This window comes from Podarcis muralis, chromosome 16 (assembly GCF_964188315.1).
Source record: "Podarcis muralis chromosome 16, rPodMur119.hap1.1, whole genome shotgun sequence".
Taxonomy (NCBI): Eukaryota; Metazoa; Chordata; class Lepidosauria; order Squamata; family Lacertidae; genus Podarcis; species Podarcis muralis.
In genome coordinates, this window is record NC_135670.1 from 39,949,938 (window position 1) to 39,970,665 (window position 20,728).

Consider the following 20,728-nt stretch of genomic DNA (forward strand, 5'->3'; position numbering starts at 1 on the left):
GCATCACAGAGCAACTAATAAAGCAGAATAAATCTACCACAAATGCACAATTATTGTGTGAAGAACATGTTGCAGAATACACCCGCAATTAAACAGCAACTTGGAGGGTCCTTAGTGCAGCCTGTGCGCTGCAACAATTATTTATGAGACCAGCTCACACAAAAGCTTTGGTAAAAATAAAATTGCACAAGTTAACAAAAACAAAAACTTTAACTGAGTGATCTACACCACCCAGCAAATTTACATGCCCGACGTATATGACAGTAACAACCCTGGCTAATAATTATTATCACTCCTAGCAGCAAACTCAGATGAGGCTAAAACAAGAAAGGCCAGCAGCCATTGCTATGCTCTCCTCCCCATGCTGCCTCCACAGTGGCCTCTCAGCAAACAGGAGGCTCTGCTGGTCTCCTCCCACCCCATGGAGGAAATGGCGGGGGCTGCCCTGTGCCCTCTGGGGTCTCCCGGGCTCTGCACCCACTCAGCGTGGGCCACTGATTCCCACTTCAGCACTGATTCCCTCCCTCTGGCTTGTTCCTGATGTAAATCTTCCCTCCCCTCTTCTTCGCTGGTGGGGCAGGTGTCCTGTTGTGGTTCACCAAATGTCTTGGGCTGGCCCTGGAGGGAGGTATCAGCATGCTCAAGGGAACCCCAAAGTTTTCGGGGGGGGTGTGTGCATCACAGGACTTGTTACTGCCTCACTGCCTACCATCTTAGGAGGCATGGCACAAAAAGTTTTATTTAGTAGTTCCCTCTCCCGACTTTCCTTCTTCCTTCCCCACAGGGCGGATAAAAAAAAGCATTACTGTTCTTCATTTAAAAAGAGATGGAACCAGAGCTGAATTCCCTGACAGGAAACAGATGACCTTTTGTTCTGGGAATATGCAGCGCTCTCCCTTTCTTTGACTTTATCACCAAATGAACCCAGCATGCATGAAAAGCAATAAGGCATGAGGCAGTCATCTCTGTTTGGCTTAGTCACCGGCAATAACATTAAGTGGAGAGGCAAAGCAGGCGGGTGGGGGAGGCATTGGCATGAAAGAGGAGGGATGTGGTGCAAGCTGTCCAGACCACAGTAGCAGAAATGTGGATTGATAAAGCCACAGGTCTGGAAAAGACACCAGTTGTACTCGGGCAGTGTGTGGCAATTAGTATTTGCATACTTTGTTGGGTGGGTGGCAGCTGGCATCTCCTGACAGGAATCTGCCCTTATGGGTGATTGCCAGGTGGCACACATGGCTAATTTGTTGCTCTGTGAGCGGCTGTAGCTCAACAGTTAGGAGGGCTGTGCAAATCTGTCCCTTTCAATTTCTCATTTTACCCAAAATGAGTTTGGTTCTTCACATTTCCATATCACTTTGCAAACTTTTTCTTTAAAGACACCTCACTAAAATTCAACGGCATTTTAGTGAGAATTTCTCCTAATATACACACTTGTACAATATTTTGCCTACTATGCATATTTTAGCACAGCAATTTCCCCATATACAATGAATTTTTGTATTGTATATTTGCATATATATTTTCACACAAACCTAGACAGCATCTTAAAAAGCAGAGACATCACCTTGCTGACAAAGGTCCGTATAAGTTAAAGCTATGGTTTTCCCAGTAGTGATGCATGGAAGTGAGAGCTGAACCATAAAGAAGGCTGATCGCCAAAGAATTGATGCTTTTGAATTCTGGTGCTGGAGGAGACTCTGGAGAGTCCCATGGACTGCAAGAAGATCAAACCTCTCCATTCTGAAGGAAATCAGCCCTGTGTGCTCACTGGAAGGACAGATCCTGAAGCTGAGGCTCCAGTACTTTGGCCACCTCATGAGAAGAGAAGACTCCCTGGAAAAGACCCTGATGTTGGGAAAGATTGAGGGCACAAGGAGAAGGGGACGACAGAGGACAAGATGGTTGGATAGTGTTCTCGAAGCTACCAGCATGAGTTTGACCAAACTGCGGGAGGCAGTGGAAGACAGAAGTGCCTGGCGTGCTCTGGTCCAGGGGGTCACGAAGAGTCGGACACGACTAAACGACTAAACAACAACAACAAATCATTTATTTATTTTATAGAATTTATATACTGCTTGAATGTTTAAAAAAACCCCTCAAAGTGGTTTACATAGAGTAAAACAATAATATTATGAGTAAAAACGCTTAAATTAGCTGTTTAAAATGTTCAAATAATAATTAAAATTAGCAATGAGCTGAAAACAGATTAAAACACGTAAACATTCTATTTGTGCAGGCTTGTTGAAACAAAAATGTTTTAAGCAGGTGCCCAAAGAGTACAGTGAAGGCGCCTGTCTGATGTCAGTAGGCAGGGAGTTCCAAAATGTGAGTGCTGCCATACTAAAAATTGATTTCTTAAAAATGTGGAACAAATATTATGTGGCACCTAGAACAGTGCCAGTTCTGCAGATGGAAGCAACACACTGGGCATTTATGGGGCAAGGTGATCTAACAGGTATATGCACACTTTACACTAGTATATGCATTTTTCAGCTCATCATTTGGCTGGAGAACTGATTTCCAAAATGCAGAGAAATTTGAATTTCTAAGGGTGGCTTTGTTTCGGTCCGTGCATTGGTTTGGAAAGTGCAAATTACTTTTCTGTGTATTAGATGAGGGTTCCCCCCCCCTCCAAAATAAAAAATGGGTGGGGGGGTCCATCTTATACATTGGTAGTGCAGAGGGGGGATGGGCGATTGGTTGCATCCGGGAGCAGGATCTAGCGATTGGGTGGGTGAATGATGTCTGCTGCAAGGGCTGCTTTGGATTGGCTGCTGCTTTGTCACATAGGCGGGTTATTAGCGGATGCTTCAAGCGCTACTTTGGATTGGCTGCCGCTTCGGCAATTCGGCTTGTGTTGCTTGAAATTGTTAGCGTTTGCCAGTTGGGTGAGTGATATTTGGTTTGGCATTCCCATCCGCCCCAAAATCTGCTCATTTTCTTAAATTTGAGCCCTCCCCCAAATAGGGGGCATCTTATACATGGTGTCTTATAGACGGAAAAGTATGATAGGTTGTTTTGAATCAAATTTATTCTCCTGTCCCTAGAGGTAGGGCACATACTTTGCAGGGTCAATCCCTGGCATCTCAGTTAAATAAGGAATTGGCAGTAGGTGATAGAAAAGCCCCACCTTTGCCTGAGATACTCCGCTTTGTACAGTGGTACCTCGGGTTACATATGCTTCAGGTTACATATGCTTCAGGTTACAGACTCCGCTAACCCAGAATTAGTACCTTGGGTTAAGAACTTTGCTTCAGGATGAGAACAGAAATCGTGCAGCGGCGCAGCAGCAGGTTAAGAACAGTTTCAGGTTAAGAACGGACCTCCGGAACGAATTAAGTACGTAACCAGAGGTACCACTGTACTGGGAAACCAAGGCAGGGCAGTGCTATAGGGCAGAAATCCAGAGCCCCACTCGGCAGAAGCAGCACAACTGGGTTGGCTTGCCACATTTTGAAAAACGTAAAACAATACATATATCTGTCTAAAAAGCGTCACTCCACAATGAAATTAATAGCTCCAGTCTCTTAAACTGGTAAGAGAGCTACAATGGTTCTCGGATTGAGATAGCTTTACCACAGTTGTCCATGCATGTAACCTCACAATTGGATTACTGCAATGCATTCTATGTGGGATTGCCTTTGGGGCTTTTCCATCCGGTGATTTTGGTGCAGGTTGTAGTAGCTTGGCTGCTGGTGGGGGCAAGCTAGTGCCAGCATATAGCCAGTGGCGGAGCTTCATGCTCCGGGGGGCGGAGAGCAGGCAGGGCAGGGCTGGCGCATATCCCAGGGGCATGGCGCTGGCACCCCACCGGGATCACGCTGCCGGGGGCAGTGCGCTCCCCCCGCACTCCTCTTCCTCTGCCAGTGCATATAGCACCTTGCGTGTGGGATTTGCACTGGCTGCCAATTTGCTACCAGGCAAAATTCAAGCTGCTGGTATTGTTACAATCTGCCCAATCCATGCCAAGACATGTGCAGGATTCCAGGGGTCTTGGCCTTCAATCAGGGTCTGTGCTCATTTGCATAACTGAAGATTCAGCTTTATTTATTTTTTAAGGGGGGAGGACACCCACTCGCCATCATCCTCTGTCTGGCTCTGTCCAGCAGATTTGGAATAAAAGTCTCAACAACAGTTGTTTTAAATTACTTTCTTTTGACCCCCAGGGCTCAGAAAAATCTGTCAAAATGTCATTTGAAAACTAGGAAGTTAAATAAAAAGTTAACATCAGGGAGTACCTTTAATGCGGTTAATGAGTATATTTAGCAAAATTGCAAAGAACACGCCTTTTTAATCTAATTTAATCTAATTTTAATCCAATTTAATCTAATTTTTAAAAATGTAAACTAAAACAAGTTTTCAGCACTTCCTTCTTAAATTCCTGCTTTTCTTCCAATGCAGTTTTTCTGTGCACACTCAGTAACATGGTCCATTGAGATGCTGGCCTGCCATCGTTGACCTTAGCCAGGTCTTTACTTCTCACAAATGACTGCTCTATGGCACAAGTGCTGCATGGCTGAGCAAAAGAGACGAGCAGAGCCTTTTCGTAGGGTAAAATATTTCTGCCTCTTTTGCTAGGTCTGCTATGTTCAGCTCTTTTAACTGCTCTTCGCTGATTTTCTTCTTCCACATGGTGTACCATAGTATAGCTTTGGAGCTGAAGTCTATCATTCAATTGGGTTGTCGGTTGGATTGCTAGATTGCGCCACAATATCATCCAAGTGAGCTCAGCGAGCATTTCAATTTCAAATATTATTATTACTTTTAGTTTAGTATGTTTATTTACTTGATTTAGGGGGGCACCTGCCCTTGATCCCTGTCAACATAAATGGGCATGGTGAAACATGTGGATTTAAGTGGTCTCAGGCATGCTGGGCCTTATGCCCTGAGAGCTTTAAAAGCATTCCTCAGCACCTTTAAATGAACTGGGAAGAAGATAATAGGGAATGAGTGCAAGCATTGGAACGTTTGCTTAATGGCTCCCGATGACCCAACCTCATCAGAATGCTATAATACTAGCAGCACCCTTTCCAGTTAATTACATTATGTGGCAAAGGAAAATTATTGGCAACTTCTGGAGGGAAAGAAAAGAAAACCAACCAAAACCATCTATTATATTTAAAGGTTATATTCTCTTTCATCTGAAATTCATTATGGTCTCATAATTACGTTAACAGCTTTTAAAACCCTTGACTCTAGCAGCCCAATTAAGGCATTCTCTGAAAAGTGTTGGTTTGAACTTGGTAGGTGGGAGTGATGGAGGGTACCCAAGCTGGTACCCTCCAGATATTTTGGACTACAGCACTCATGAGTCCCAGTCAGCATGGAACTTCAAGTTCATTCTCTTACGTATGCTTTATACTCTTTGGGCATTTACACTTAAAGATAATAATTGTTGGGGACAATAAACTATTCCCATGCCTGTGTGTGTTGTTCTTGATCTGTAGTCCAAAACATCTGGAGGGCACCAGCTTGTGGAAGACTGGGGTAGATATTTGAGGGGGTAGTGATGGTTAAAGTGTGCTGGTGAGAAAGCAGTTTTTTTCCATGGAAGAAAAGTTCCTGGAGATGTCAGGGAAAGCAAACATTAATCTATGTTATCATGCTTGGCAGGGGGTTGGACTCGATGGCCCTTGTGGTCTCTTCCAACTCTATGATTCTATGATTCTATAACCCCCACTGCAGCTACAAATCAGATAAAGTGAGGGAAAAGTAGCATCCTTGGCTGACAGTGTTGTTTTTTTAGATGGAGCCAGAGACGGCGGTTATAATGCAAACAAGGACATTTTAAAGATGCTGTATGTTCAGACCATGAAGATGCTAACATATATGAGATACAGCAATGCCCACACCTTCCTCTTCCTCATGACTTGTCTGGAGGAACAGCAGCCAACTGCTAGGGTGTGTGTGGAAGGAGAGACAAAGCAGATGGAGTGTCCTGGAAAGGGGCATGGCTGACTAGCTGGTCCAGAGTGCTCCATATCCACACTTCAACATTTTGATGCAGGTCCCACAGGTGAATCAAGAAATTTGAAAAGGATCACCTATCTCGTCACCTCTTCACCCCAAAATAACATTTGGACCACTCCAAATTACAAATCCCTGTCTGTCAGGGAACTGCCATCGGAGGAACAGGTGGTGGAGGGGCTCAGGGAGGCTGGGAGAGACTCAACAGCTGAAGCAGGAACCAGCCGGGGGAGGAGTGGATCTCTGAGGGAATGCGAGCAGGAGGGAGGGCTCAGAGACGCTTCCAGCGAGAACAGTGGGGAGGTATCTGAAGCTCCCATAGGGAGACCCACGCCTCGCCGGAAACTGTCACGCCGTGAGTCCAGAAGACGTGTTTCTGTTAAGGAGCTTTTATGCTGGAAACGATTCCGAAAGCAACCACTGTCGGAATCTGCAAGTGACTAGAGCAGCCATGTCTGAGGGGCTCCGTCACAGACAGAGGTTTGTGAACGTGCACAGACTCTGAGGGACTACGCTTTTACGCACAAGCAGCTCATCATCCCATCACACTGTCTATGGAGATGGACTTAAAAAGTTCGCAGCCTCTCATTTCTGAAGCAACCCCGCTGTGCGGTGACATGCTACTGCTGTCCTTGCACTATTTTAAGCTTTTGGCCTCACTTTGTGAAAAGTAGTCTCTGGCCTGTGGAAGCTTATGTTGTGTTTATTTATTATTAAATTATTATCCTGCAGTTCCTCCCGAAGGAGCCCAGGGTGGGAAACAAGTGCTAAAACAATAAAAATATATTAGAAATGTTCTAATACAGATGCAGACTGGAAAGGTCTTACCTTAAAAGGCTTGGTGGAAGAAGAAGGTGTCCAGTCACCCAGTGAGCTTCATAGCTGAGTGGGGATTTGAACACTAGTTCTCATGAGTCTGACACAAATTTATTATTTATACCCCACCCATCTGGCTGGGTTTCCCCAGTTTCTCTGGGCGGCTCCCAACAGAATATTAAAAACACAATAAAACATCAAACATTAAAAACTTCCCTAAACAGGGCTGCCTTCAGATGTCTTCTAAAAGTCAGATAGTTTTTTATTTCCTTGACATCTGATGGGAGGGTGCTCCACAGGGTGGGCATGATTACAGAGAAAGCCCTCTGCCTGGTTCCCTGTAACCTCACTTCTCGCAGTGATGGAACAGCCAGAAGGCCCTCGGAGCTGGACCTCAGTGAGGCTGAGTGATGGGGAGTGACTGCTAGATCTACTAATTCTAGGAAATTACAAAAATAATGGCTGCTTTTCATGCATACAGGCCTACCTCTCAAAAAATAGAAGCAAACAGGGTGGGATTAGAATCAGGGTTAGGGAAGAATCTGCAGTATTGAAGATACTGCTTAAGAAATGTCAAAATACACTATTTGCATCGCCTTGTTTCAATTAACTTCAGAGCTTCTCACAGTGGGAGGCCGCTCTTGATCAAAATAACACTTCATTCCGCTTGCCTTGTATTGTATTTTTTAAAATGCTTTTCACAGCTGACGTAATACAGTGCACTCTGCACCCTGACAGTTGCTATTTCTGATGAGACCTGGGGCTGTGATTCAGAGAGCAGGCCCAGCTGCATTGTAAGCTTAAAGAATTATGCTACCACTTTAGACGGTCATTGTTTTCCCGAAAGAACCCTGGGAAGTGTAGTTTCTTGATAACTGAAAGTTGTTAGGGGACCCCTAGACCTGTCAGTAAGCTACAATTCCCATAGTTCCCTGGGAAGAGAGTCAATTGTTAAACGACTCTGACAACTGTAGCTCTGTGAGGGGAATAGGGTGTCCTAAGAACTCGCAGTGCCCTTAACCCTTTAGAGTGGCATGGCACTGCTTTAAAAGTACAGGCTTGCTGAATGGCCCAGATGTGCACCATCCCACTGTTGACCGATTCTTGTCAAACAAAAGACCCTCCTCCAGTGCCAGGGCTATGTGTCTTGGCCCCAATCCCATAGAATGCAGAAAATCAGGACCAGCCCCACATCATCAGCATCCCTGGTGAAGAGCGTCTTTGGCAGTTCCTTCAACTTCTGATTACATTTTTTAAATTGTGTATATATAGCTCATTTAACAATTTTCATGCCAGATTTTCATGCATGATTTATCCCTGTCTAATAAGCCTGTATTTATTTGTGCCATATGAACTGTTTGAACTATTTGTTTCAGCTATTGATAATGACAGGCGTCCACACACCCCAAACCTGATATCCTCAGAAGTTACCTACATCACCTGCAGAAAACCCACAGAATGTAATCCTTGGCATAGATTCCACTTTCCTGGGAACATCATCTTTCATGTAGGAACAAATTAAAAGGTAATCTATAGTCCTGATGACAACAACAAAGATATGCTTGAGACTGAGTGTGGGTGATACCTTCTAAAACCTTAGAAGGCAGAGAGACACCTTAACACAATATCCACTGGCTGGAGGCAGGGCCCTATGTTTGGCTTGCCGTTCTCTCTCTCTCTTTTTAAGGAGACTAAATTATGCTAAATAGTTTTTTAAAAGCCAGATTAGTTATACAAGACAAGGCAAAAAAATACCTCATTTGTGTTTATTAGTCGCATGCTCTAGTGGAATGGAAGCCCGTCACAGGCCATACCCCAACATTACTTTGTTCTGCATAACTTTATCCTTTAGCATTTATTTTGAATTTTGTGTGTTTAATGAATGCTCGGAGTCTTGGCAACTTGTATGCTATGCCTCTAACTCAGCACTTTTGCATGCATTCTTCTGGAATTGTGGGACGAGCACACACATATACGGCTTGCATGTCACTTATTTAGCAACTAACTATTTTCACTGATTGTGTGTATATGGAGTTCTGCCTTTTAACCACTGCCTCCTCATCTTCTAAGGCAGGACTCCACGTGGGTTTTCTCTTTCCTCCGTCAGGCACTGCTGAGTTGACAGATGTTACAAAACTTGGAGTCTGGCATTATTGTCATTCCACAGGCACCTTCAATCTCTCTATCAGAACCAAAGTGAGCACTGTGGCTCAGCAGTCATGGCGTCCACACAGGGCCACTTCAAGGTTTTTTAAAATGAGGCCTCATTTGCTTCGCCTGCATGTTTTTCTGAACTAAACAGCTGCTTGACTAAGGTTCCCCCTCCCAGCAAGACCCCACCTTTTCTGCATTCCATCAATGAGTGGAATGACAAATCCCACTAGAACTGCTTTCCTTCTCCCACCCCCTACTTTAAAAAAAAAAATGTTTATTAAAGATTTTAGTTTACAAAAATATGTGCATTGTTACAAGCGAATAGTAAAGAGAACCTGCACAAGTGATGCTGACACAAAACCCCACACATACACTAAGTACCCCACCTGACCCCACTCACCATTCCCCCCTCCACCACTTCCCCCCTTTTTTCCTAATGTAACACTAATGTCTCAACAAATGAAACTGATCTGTAGAAAATGTAACTTGAAAAAAGAGGCAGGGCACATACTTTTGTAAACCAATAAATCTTTAATAAAAAATATGTTTAACGTGTGTGTGTGTGTGCATTGTCTCTTTTTTCAAGTTGTGTTTTCTACAGATCAGTTTCATTTGTTGTGAGACATTAGTGCTACATACTGTGTTAGGTTAGGAAGAAAAGAGGGTGAGGGGGCAATGGTGGGTGGGGTGGGGTAGCTATGTCCCCCCCCCCCCCGCTTGAGCACTTTCTCTGCCTGCCCTTCCAGCCTGAAAAAACAACATCGCACACATCCAAGCTGGCTGCCAGCAGAATTTTCAGCTCAAATCTTTCCTTCTGAAAACCCACCTTTCCCAAAACTTGACCTTAATCTTCATCCTCAACCAAAATAAATCGCATGGGCATTTCCAGGCATGAGGCAATTTGGTTTGTCATGCCAAAGTAAGTGGATTGTTTTGGTCACAATACTAATTTGCAGTGCTTTTTTCTAAAAAAAAGTTTAGGGGTACTCTCATTTTCCTACTCATATTGAAATACTGCCCTTCAATGAGGCCAAACTTAGATTCACAAAATGTTTAGGGGTATGCGTACCCCTGCGTCCCCCCAGAAAAAAGCACTGCTCATTTGCACGCTGAATGTCTTCTTTTCTGTGTTAGGAATGATCAAAAGTGCATAGGAAGGGGTGCGTCAAAGTATGTATCAGCCTCATGATAATGTTCTGTTTGTAATCCTCTGCGCTGTCACCTGGAATGAGCCTCAATAAGCAGCTGGACTCACTTCCAAATCAACATGCACAATTTTTCATATATGTGGATCCGTGTCACTCTCTTCATTCATTTGTTTGCTACCTTTGTCTGTCCCATTCATATCTTCGCCTCGGTGGCTCCTTGATTGTCAACATTTAGATTATAAACTCCTCAAGGGTTTACAGAATTCTGAAACTAGCTAATAGCACTGTATAAAAGAAACATAAAACAGGCAGGTCAGTATTTTCAGCCCTGCACCAGAACCCATATGCATACCCCAAGTTCCCAGGCCTTTCCATGCTACTATTCAAACACATCCCTAGCATGGTTGTTCGGCCTGCCCTTGGAAAACCGACAGACGTGAGACAGGTATCTGCATTTTTCCAGCTTTGGGAATCTAATAGAAGGTCTGGAGATGGAAGGGGGATTTAGGCCAGGAAAATGGGGCCTGGGGAAGACATATACATCCATTACCATAAGTACTATAGCTTCAATGCATTGGTCAGTCAGAGGCAGTGTGCTACTGAATAGCTGCTGGAAAGCACAGAAGGGGTGAGTGTTCTGCTTGCAGGTTTCCCACAGGCAATCTGGTTGGCCGAGAAGAAGATGGGTCATTGGGCTAAGTCAGCAGGCTATTCTCCTGTTCATACATTATGTTCAATCAGAAACAGACATGCACAACCCAACAACTCTCCACATTAGGCGTTTTCAATCACTTCTGTTTTGCATCTTGCTCTGTGACTGCATGAACAACATACATTTGAAGTGTATGCCCCCCCCCCCAATAATCATCATGGGAACTGTAGTTTACTCCTCACAGAGCAACCATTTACAGCACTCTTAGCAAACTGCAGTTCACAGGAGTCTTTGGTTGTGTGTGCTTTAAATGTGCTTTAGATAGATGGCAAGATGTGATTATGATGTGCAAATCTGGTACTTTAGGGAAAGAGCTGCCCACCAAGTTGAACTGATCATTATCCTTGTGAGTGAGATTGACTTAACACAGGACTCTTCTGTTCTTTGCAACACATGGTTCCATCTTTAGACCACATGGCATAAGGTAAGAAGTCTCATGGCCATTTCCTACACAAAAGCAGCATCAAACCGACGCTTGAGTGTACACTATCAGGGAGCCACAACACTGATAGAGAACATGCCTGTATGATACTCATGTTTGCAAGCAAATGTTCACATTTTCCATTTTTAGATGTGCATGGAAATGTTGGGTGCACACTAAAAATGAAATGCGTGAAGCAGGGCTCTACTCTTAGCCTGTGAGCTTTGCAAGCATGATGTGGACATGTACACTCTCCATAGCAAATGCATTACTCAACATTCCACGTTGGTGAGCCGAAGAGAAAAAATATTTGGGCCAGGGTGAGCGGGACAAATTAATAACTCAACACTGCCCCCGCCCTCGCTGCAGGCTAGGCTGACATCCAAACATCCAAACTTAACAGGCATGGTTTTCCTCCCCTAACCCTGCCAATAAGCATCCAGATTCTATGCTAAATTAATTTTCCAGAAATTGGAAAGGCTTACATTGATGAATGGAATGCGGGCAGAGCAACTGAAACTCTCTCCAGCATCCTCCTGACTTAGCCTACTTTTCTGGGCCAAATACAACAAAACTGGTGGGATGGGGAATTAGATCCCATTTCAATTAAAAAACTGAAGACTGAGTTCCAAAGATCAGCCCATTCTGTAAGCTTGCACTGTTTACAAAAACTTACCTGGACAATGTCAAGGCTACTTGCGGGTGGCTCTGTGGTTTAACCCACAGGGCTTGCTGATCATAAGGTCGGCAGTTCGAATCCCCACAACAGGGTGAGCTCCCGTTGCTCGGTCCCTCCCTGCTCCTGCCAACCTAGCAGTTCGAAAGCACGTCAAAGTGTAAGTAGATAAATAGGTACCACTCCAGTGGGAAGGTAAACGGCGCTTCCGTGCGCTGCTCTGGTTCGCCAGAAGCGGCTTAGTCATGCTGGCCACATGATCCAGAAGCTGTACGCCGGCTCCCGCGGCCAATAAAGCGAGATGAGCACCGCAACCCCAGAGTCGGCCACGACTGGACCTAACCATCAGGGGTCCCTTTACCTTTACCTTCCCAGGAGTTGCCTTATAGCAGGATTATGGGGGAAATAGCAATTGTGCATGAAACACACAAACATGCTGTAACAAAGTTTGTGTTCTCAGGCTTCAATACATCATGCATGATACATATTTGCATGTATTTGCATAATTATGTGGGGGGGGGAGAGAAGAGCAAACTATCCAGAGCCTCACCTCTTGACCATTGGAACATCTGCACACAGCAGTGTAGCAACCCCCACTGACACCTAGGGCGGACCAAAGTTGTTGAGTCATTGGCCATGACAAATCTGAATCAAAAATAAGTACAGTGGTACCTCGGGTTAAGTACTTAATTCGTTCTGGAGGTCCGTTCTTAACCTGAAACTGTTCTTAACCTGAAGCACCACTTTAGCTAATGGGACCTCCCGCTGCCGCTGTGCTGCCGGAGCAAGATTTCTGTTCTCATCCTGAAGCAAAGTTCTTAACCCAAGGTACTATTTCTGGGTTAGCGGAGTCTGTAACCTGAAGCGTCTGTAACCCGAGGTACCACTGTACAAGCAAAAGGGGTATTGCACCACAAATAACAGTCTCTGCATCTCCCTTAAAGTTCACTGCTATACAGTGGTACCTTGGGTTAAGTACTTAATTCATTCTGGAGGTCTGTTCTTAACCTGAAACTGTTCTTAACCTGAAGCACCACTTTAGCTAATGGGACCTCCCGCTGCCGCTGTGCTGCCGGAGCAAGATTTCTGTTCTCATCCTGAAGCAAAGTTCTTAACCCAAGGTACTATTTCTGGGTTAGCGGAGTCTGTAACCTGAAGCGTCTGTAACCCGAGGTACCACTGTACAAGCAAAAGGGGTATTGCACCACAAATAACAGTCTCTGCATCTCCCTTAAAGTTCACTGCTATACAGTGGTACCTTGGGTTAAGTACTTAATTCATTCTGGAGGTCTGTTCTTAACCTGAAACTGTTCTTAACCTGAAGCACCACTTTAGCTAATGGGGCCTCCTGCTGCTGCCGCACCACCGGAGCATGATTTCTGTTCTCATCCTGAAGCAAAGTTCTTAACCTGAAGCACTATTTCTGGGTTAGCAGAGTCTGTAACCTGAAGTGTATGTAACCTGAAGCGTATGTAACCCGAGGTACCACTGTATTGTCCAGTGGCTCCATCCCCCTGCAGCCGAGGAACCGCACTGCCTCCTGCAATCTCCCCTGCCACCTGTAAACAAAACCCCTGATGCACGGCAGCAAGCATGAAACATTGCAGACCCCCTGTGCCGTAGTGGAGGTTGCTGCTGGTGTGGTGGCTCCTCTATGGAACAGCTTGAAATAGCTTGTAGCAGAGTTTCTTCCTGGTGGCAGACGACAAGAGACTTGTGCAAAATACTCAGTCAAGAGTTACTTTATTTCTTGGCTGGTTCACAAGCATTTTAGTTGTGACTATATACAAAACTATTTACGTTCCCTTTCCCACCACAGTATAAACACACAGTATGTGGGTCCTCTTTCCTCCTGCAGGGAAGTGCAACCTGCAACTTCCTCCTTTTTCTTTTCATCCCCAGCTGTAACCAATCAGCCTAGAGTATCACTCCTAATCTTTAAAGAAAACTTCTTTAAAGCTACAAGCACCTTTTTCTGTTTCTTTGCAGAATGACTTCCTAACATGCTGCCCTAGGGACCACCCCCCGCTCAGTGCAGACCGCTCCCTCCGCTCCTGGCTACTGTCTGCACAGTCCTTTCTGGAGCCTGAGGTTCCACTGAGCATTGCTCACCACTAGCCATTTTTCAGGCTCACATATGCAAGCACAATGGCAAGAAACACAACTTCTGGCATAGTGAAGTAGCTGCTGTTCAGCTGTGCGGCTGACAAATGCACATTGGCGCAAGTCTCTCAGGTCAACCAAAAAGATATGACAGGAAAGACAGGAAAAGGAATGGGGAGGGATGAAGAAAACAAAGTCCAGGTACCCAAACTTTCCAGGTCCACTTTCCAGCTACCAGAGCAGATGGCGAGAACATGGAACTGCAGGTGCAGCTATCAGTCCAGCCGGGATAAGGTAATATGAGGGGCTGATGGGATCCCACATGACCCTATAAAACTTCTGAGTCTAGAATGGTCTCAGCAGTTTGTCTTTTGGATAAAGAGCGAGCTGTCAGCAGACTTTTAGTTGGCCACAGTCCATCTTTCTCAACAAAAAGCAGCGGAATGTGGGTCCGAAGCAGGTGAAGTCAAACTGCTGTGTTAGCAGCACAGAAGTGACCTCCCCAGGGCACATGCCTGGGCAGCGTGTCTGGAGGTCCTGAGCTGCCCAGATGACAAGACTCTCCTCTCAGCCTCACTGAGGTGGTCCAAAGGAAAGCAGTACAGTACGTTTGGCACCAGCTTGGCTATAGGAGTTCCTGGAAGGAGGCGTACAAGGAACCATCCAACCATCTTAGTGACTTCACTCTGGATTTGTGTAGGGTTTGCTCCTTAGCCTTTTCTTCTCCTGAAGATGTCCTGCAAGGCAAGAGGTACAGATTTTCCCCTCTACAACATGCGCACTAACCGCCTTCTTGACTCAGTGTCTGTCTCATCTTCTCACTCTACCGGAGCCTGTCTTTGCATGCAGAGAACGTCCCTAACTGACTGAGGGTTTGAGACCCATTGGCTACCCTCACCTGGTTTGGTTGGCCAGCCGAAGCCGATCCTGGAGTGTGGCCACTTTCACACACTGACAGCTTCTAGGAGCCACAGGCGAGAGCTGAGTGCAGGGTGGGGACCAAAGGTGGAAAGCTATCCCAGAAGGAGCATGGCACGTCCCACACCAGAGGTACTACCCATCCTCTAACACGCCAAACACCTCAGTTAGCAACTATCCCTACTGGATCCCTGTAGGATAAATTAACACCTAGTCAGCCCTGGCATAATGTGCATGTTTAAAATCTCCATCTCCCCACACCCTCTCACAGCAAGGGAAAGGGGAAGACGGAACATGCCTTCCTTTATTTATGATCAAATTATTCTAACAGAAAAGAGAACTTGATCCTCTGCCCTGTAATAGCTTTTTGGTGTGCCTCTCTGTGAAGAGCTCCGTTTTTAACCTTCAGACCATCATGAGTGTTTTTGATTCTCCCCTTGCAGGCTTTTAGACAGCCTGGTTTCAGCTAAATGTCCTTTGGAAGTACTGACACGGCTGAGCAAAACTCCCACTGGAAGGTGCCCTGTGTTCTAAGTGTGGCAGGAAAAGCGCTGTGGTGCCCTTTCATTGTCATGATCAATTACCATGAAGCAAAATTCCCCACACAGCTCCTTTGAGGGGAGGGAGACCATTCACGTCATGGTTAGTGCTTAAAATGTACTAGTTCGATTTTTCGAAGTTCACGGAACTACTTCAGAAATCTCTGAACTACCTCTGCAATTAGTTTCTGTAACTGCTGGGTGAACTGAATGTGAATTAAATTTGTTTTGGGGAAGAAATTTGGATGATTTCTAGTTCATCTTCAGGTTCATTCTCCTATGTATGCTTTATACTCTTTGTGCATTTACACCCAAACACCGTAATTGTTTGGGGAAATAAACTATCCCCATGCCACTGTGTGTGTTTTCATGTTTTTCTTGATCTTCTTAAGTATATTTTACACTTCAGCACAGCAGCTTATAGCATTCTGAATTCTGAAAAAGTAAAAATGCCAAGGATCATTTGGATAAACTTGAACTGCGAACTAAACACAGACCAAAAAAGTTCATTTTGTACAAGGATGACTGTGAAGTGGAATTAGTCCCTTTTTTGGGCATGTCCTTGAATGAGAACTAGTTCCTCTTTAAAATAAAATTTCTAGGTTCTGTCCATCATCTCCACTAATGAAAGAGGATTGGTTCTTGTGCTTGTGCTTGCTCCACCTCTCCCTGACAACCTGGAGAGCAGGAGCATAAATAGAAATGCCTTGCAGGGTTGCTCTAAGGATGGTTTCACCCTCACGTTGCTTTTGCCAGTCTTCCAAGCATGCCTTTACTCCCATGGTGCAGCTAAGAGCCACGCATGGGCATCGAAGCGTACCGCCAAATTCTCTGCTGGAAAAGCTGGATTCTGCAACGTGTGTGTGTGTGTGTGTGTGTGTGTGTGTGTGTGTAGACACATACACATTTGCAAATATGAATAACTCTGAATAACTCCTCTTACAGAGTCACCACCTGCAGATCACAAAATATGTGACACCAAAAAGGACACTAATTTGCAATTTATTTGAATACACTAATCTATATGTGTACATTTCTCCCAATATACATATTTCTGTATGCAGTTTTCCCTAAAATGTACATATTTGCAAAGCAGTTTCCTCATATGTAATGCATTTTTGTATGTCATTTCCTATAATATATGCATCTTTGTGCACACTTTCCGCTTGTGTTTATAGAGTTTATAGAGTTGGAAGGGACCTCAAGCATCATTAGACCACCCCCTGCAATGCAGGAATCTCAATTAAAGCATCCATGACTGATGGCTATTCAAGCTCTGCTTAAAAATCACCAATGAAGGAGAGGCCAGCACCTTCCAAGGGAGTCCATTCCACGGTTGAAGGGCCCTTACCGTCAAAAAGTTTAATCAGAATCTCCTTTCTTGTAACTTTAGTGCAATGGTTTGGATCCTACCCACTGCAGCAGGAGAAAACAAGCTTTCTCAATCTTCCATGTGACAGCCCTTTCGCTATTTGAAGATGACTCTCATATCTCCTCTCAGTCTCCACTTTCTCAGGCTAAACATACCCAGCTCCTTGTAAGGCTTGGTTTCCAGACCCTTGATCATCTTGGTTGCCCTCCTCTGCACACATTCCCACTGCTCAATATTCTTCTTAAATTGTGCTGCCCCAAAGTGGACACAGGACTCCAGGTGTCGTCTGACCAAAGCAGAATAGAGCGGTACTATTACTCCAAAGTGGTGTGGATTTTTCCAGGCCTTATGGATGTAAATATGCTATATACTTATATAAATTGCATGGGGAAATTCCTGGTAAAATCTCCAAATGGGATTTCCAGTACTGTAGTTGTTTCTGAAAGCATGAAGTAGGTAAATTCACCTTTAAATGCAAACTGAATCCCGTGTCTCCCTTCATGAGAGCTGGAGTCCTTCCCAAGGCCAACCATCTGGCCTCAAGATCAGCACCACTTCTGGACTCCATAGTCCTCCCTGCCTCATTGGACTCTTGATGTAAGATGTGTGGAAACGGAACTCTTTTTTTTTTAAATAGTTTTTATTAAACATTTAAACAAAACATATTATCCAAAAAACATGTCATCCTTAATTTCCCCCCCATTTTCCTATCTCCCCCCTCCCCACCCACAACCCCACCCCACCCCACCCGACTTCCCTCAGTTCCAGTCTTTGGTTTCTCTGAGATTTAGTGCTCTCCTGAACACCAGGCCCTTGGTGCCTATTGTAGACGTAAATCAGATTCCAGATTCCAGTCAACAAGATGGAATCAGTTTGTGAACTGAAACATGCAGTCCTGCCTCAAAATAGCTGAACATGCATATCCAAATCTCCTAGCTGGCTGCTGACCAGAGAGTCCTTGTGCCAGCACCATCAATGCAAACAACTTTTCTCAGCTTTTATGATGTGCCTTAGGCCTCAGCTGCTACTGACCTGATGCAGGAGAAGAAAGAAGCTTTTCAATCCTCATCACCACCATCCAGTCAAACAAAAAACAAAACCACCAGCTGCAAAGTGAGATTCAGTGTGACTATTAGTGAAAGTGGCACAAACAGTGTATGCTTATGTTCCAGAAATAAAATTGGAACATTTGCCTAGTTCCAGTGGAATGCAGGAAAAGCAGGATGGAGAGCCACACATGCTAAGCACATTTGTGCATTTCTTTTCTCCTGTTACCTTTCCCTTATGGGGTATTCCAAAGCCCGTATAGAATCCTTAAGTGGGTTCCCTATCGGTAGGAGAAAATAACAGAGGCCAGCCAGAGAATATTGAAAAGTAAAGTGGCTAGTAAGCCTGATCTTTATTAAAGGAAATAAACTGTTGCAGCAGGGTCCCCACTCACCACACACAGGAGGGAGGAGAACCCCCAACAATGGTGCGCAAGCCCCTATATAGACTTTTGAAATTGCCCACATGAAATTGCCCAGCATGAGTAGACCATGTAGACCAACTGTAGACCAAACTGCGGGAGGCAGTGGAAGACAGGAGTGCCTGGCGTGCTCTGGTCCAGGGGGTCACGAAGAGTCGGACACGACTAAATGACTAAACAACAACAGCCCAAGACCACCACCCCAAAACATACATCAGAGGAGGCGGTCTCCAGCAGAAATTTGAGAGTGTTGCTTCTCTCCTGTCTGCCAGGATACCTGATAATGCCTTACTTGATTGCCTTTTCTGGGTAGCCTGGCCATTCCTTTGAGATGGTAAATACTTAGTTCCTGAATCTCTTCTGCATATTGATAAGTGTGCTCCGCTTAACAGATACTTGCCAGACTGTATTTGAAAAGGGAGGTGTAAGCCCCTACACAGTCAAAAGAGAATTGGAAAGCTTTTCCCATTTCCTTCCTCCTTGCAGAGAAATATTTGAGGTCAATTTGGGAGAGTCAAAATGGCTTCAGGATTGTTCTCCTGTACTATTTCAGACACATGGTTTATATACTTATGTATGTGTTTGCCTTGTACATTTATAAACAGTTATTTTATATTTCAGATCATAGAATTCAACCTTAGAATTCTTATTGTTGTTGTTGTTGTTGTTGTTTAGTCGTGTCCGACTCTTCGTGACCCCCTGGACCAGAGCACGCCAGGCACTTCTGTCTTCCACTGTCTCCCGCAGTTTGGTCAGACTCATGCTGGTAGCTTCGACAATAGAATTCTTATTACTTATTATTAATTCTTATTACTGTACCTTTAAAACACATTAGAAGCACATCATTTCCTTTGAGGGATTCTGTGTCCTATAGTTTACCCCTTACAGAATTATAATTCCCAGCAACCCTTAATAAACCCTGGAATTATCTGTGTGGGAAAATGTGTTTTGAATGGGCTTTGGAGTGTGTACACAGCCTGGGAAAGGCTACAGCTGAACTGCAGGGATATCCATGGCAGTGGAAAGGGGACTTACAAGGTCAGCTGTCCCTTTCTGAGGATGCCCCTCTTCCTCTCTGCCCCCAGAGATGGAGACCTGCCCTGCCCTGGGATCCCGTGGGACCACAGGGTGCAGGGTGAGATGCTCAATTGCGTCACTTTTAGTCAGTTTACTCATTCAACATAGGAAGCTTCCTTCTACTGAATTAGGCTTCACCTGACTCAGTGTTGTCTACACAGGCTGGCAGCAATGGCTCTCCAGGGTTTCAGACAGCCGTCCTTCCTGGCCATACATGCATTCCTCATGACACAGTTGCAGAATAAAAACATGTTTTGTACTAGGGCTTCTCAGACTGTCTGATGTGGTGACGCGCAATTACTTCCTCATGCCGTGGGCCAGGGACCTGCACCATATTTGGTCCCAGAAGCATCCCACTCAACCTGGGCAGTGGTGGAGCTTCTCCGGACCAACAGCCAATGGCTCACAGACCAGCACCAGTCTGTGGACCACCATTTTGAGATGCACTGCTCTACATGATTATAGATGGTGCACACACGTGGGGTAGCGGGCGCACCAATTAGAAGAGGTGTTCCCCAAGGCCCATATAAGAAAAAATATTACAGTTATTAACTTTGTGAAAGCAAACAGCTGACCAATTAACAAGGGGACACCTTTGCATCTTCACCATACATGCTGCATGGCTTCCCTCAAAAAATCCTGAGAACTGCAGTTTACCCCTCACAGAGCTACAATTTCAAGCACCTTTGGCTACAGCTCCCAGGAAGCTTTGGGGAAGCAGTGAGCTTCAAATGTGCTTTAAATAAATGTTTTTAACCTGATTCATTGACTGAAGGTTGCAGCTCTGGTCTTTGCTGTGGCTGCTACGTCACTGTAAAATGCAGCTAGGCGCATCAAAGCAGCATGTTCTCTTCCCAAGTTTGGCAGGGCCAGAAACAGTATCTCCTCCACTCCACACTCTTAGAAGAATGGAGGGAGTGTCGAGGACATGGCTAATGTTCTGTTGAAAGATGACTTTTGGGTCAGCAGTGGTAATTTTTAAAATCACAAGGGTGGAAAGCAAAATGCTCTCAGGGGGCCAGGAAACCTTGGGAGAAATAATATTTGGAAGAAGGTCACACGTCCAGATAAAATAAGCGCCAGGCACGTTTGTAATTCCTTCTGGTGACTCAGATGAGGGGAGGAAGAAAATCCTCTCTGGCTCCTCCCTTGTAGGCTTTTGCTTCTTGTCTTTTACTGCACTGTCATTGCAAGCTTTGGACAGAACTCAGAGGCAAGGTGAGTCAAGAGTGAGGCTGTCAGACCCTGGAGATGCCTGGAGGTCCTCCTGTTTGGGTTGTGAGTTTGGGGCAGGTTAGCCTGCATGATGCCCTGGGGTCCTGCATCCAGCAAGGGTTAAAATCTGATGGAGTAT

At 45.0% G+C, this 20,728-nt stretch overlaps 1 long non-coding RNA gene across 2 annotated transcripts; it reads left to right on the plus strand.

Moving 5' to 3' along the window:
- Positions 1–516: 516 nt before the first annotated feature.
- LOC114587146 (uncharacterized) lies at positions 517–15,912 on the plus strand. Of its 2 annotated transcripts, XR_003704226.2 has the most exons (5): positions 517–4,554; positions 5,750–6,019; positions 8,163–8,311; positions 11,107–11,224; positions 13,887–15,912. It is a non-coding gene; the product is annotated as an uncharacterized LOC114587146 (long non-coding RNA). The 2 variants fall into 2 exon arrangements; XR_003704227.2 differs by lacking the exon at positions 5,750–6,019 and having other exon boundaries at positions 13,887–15,909.
- Positions 15,913–20,728: the final 4,816 nt, after the last annotated feature.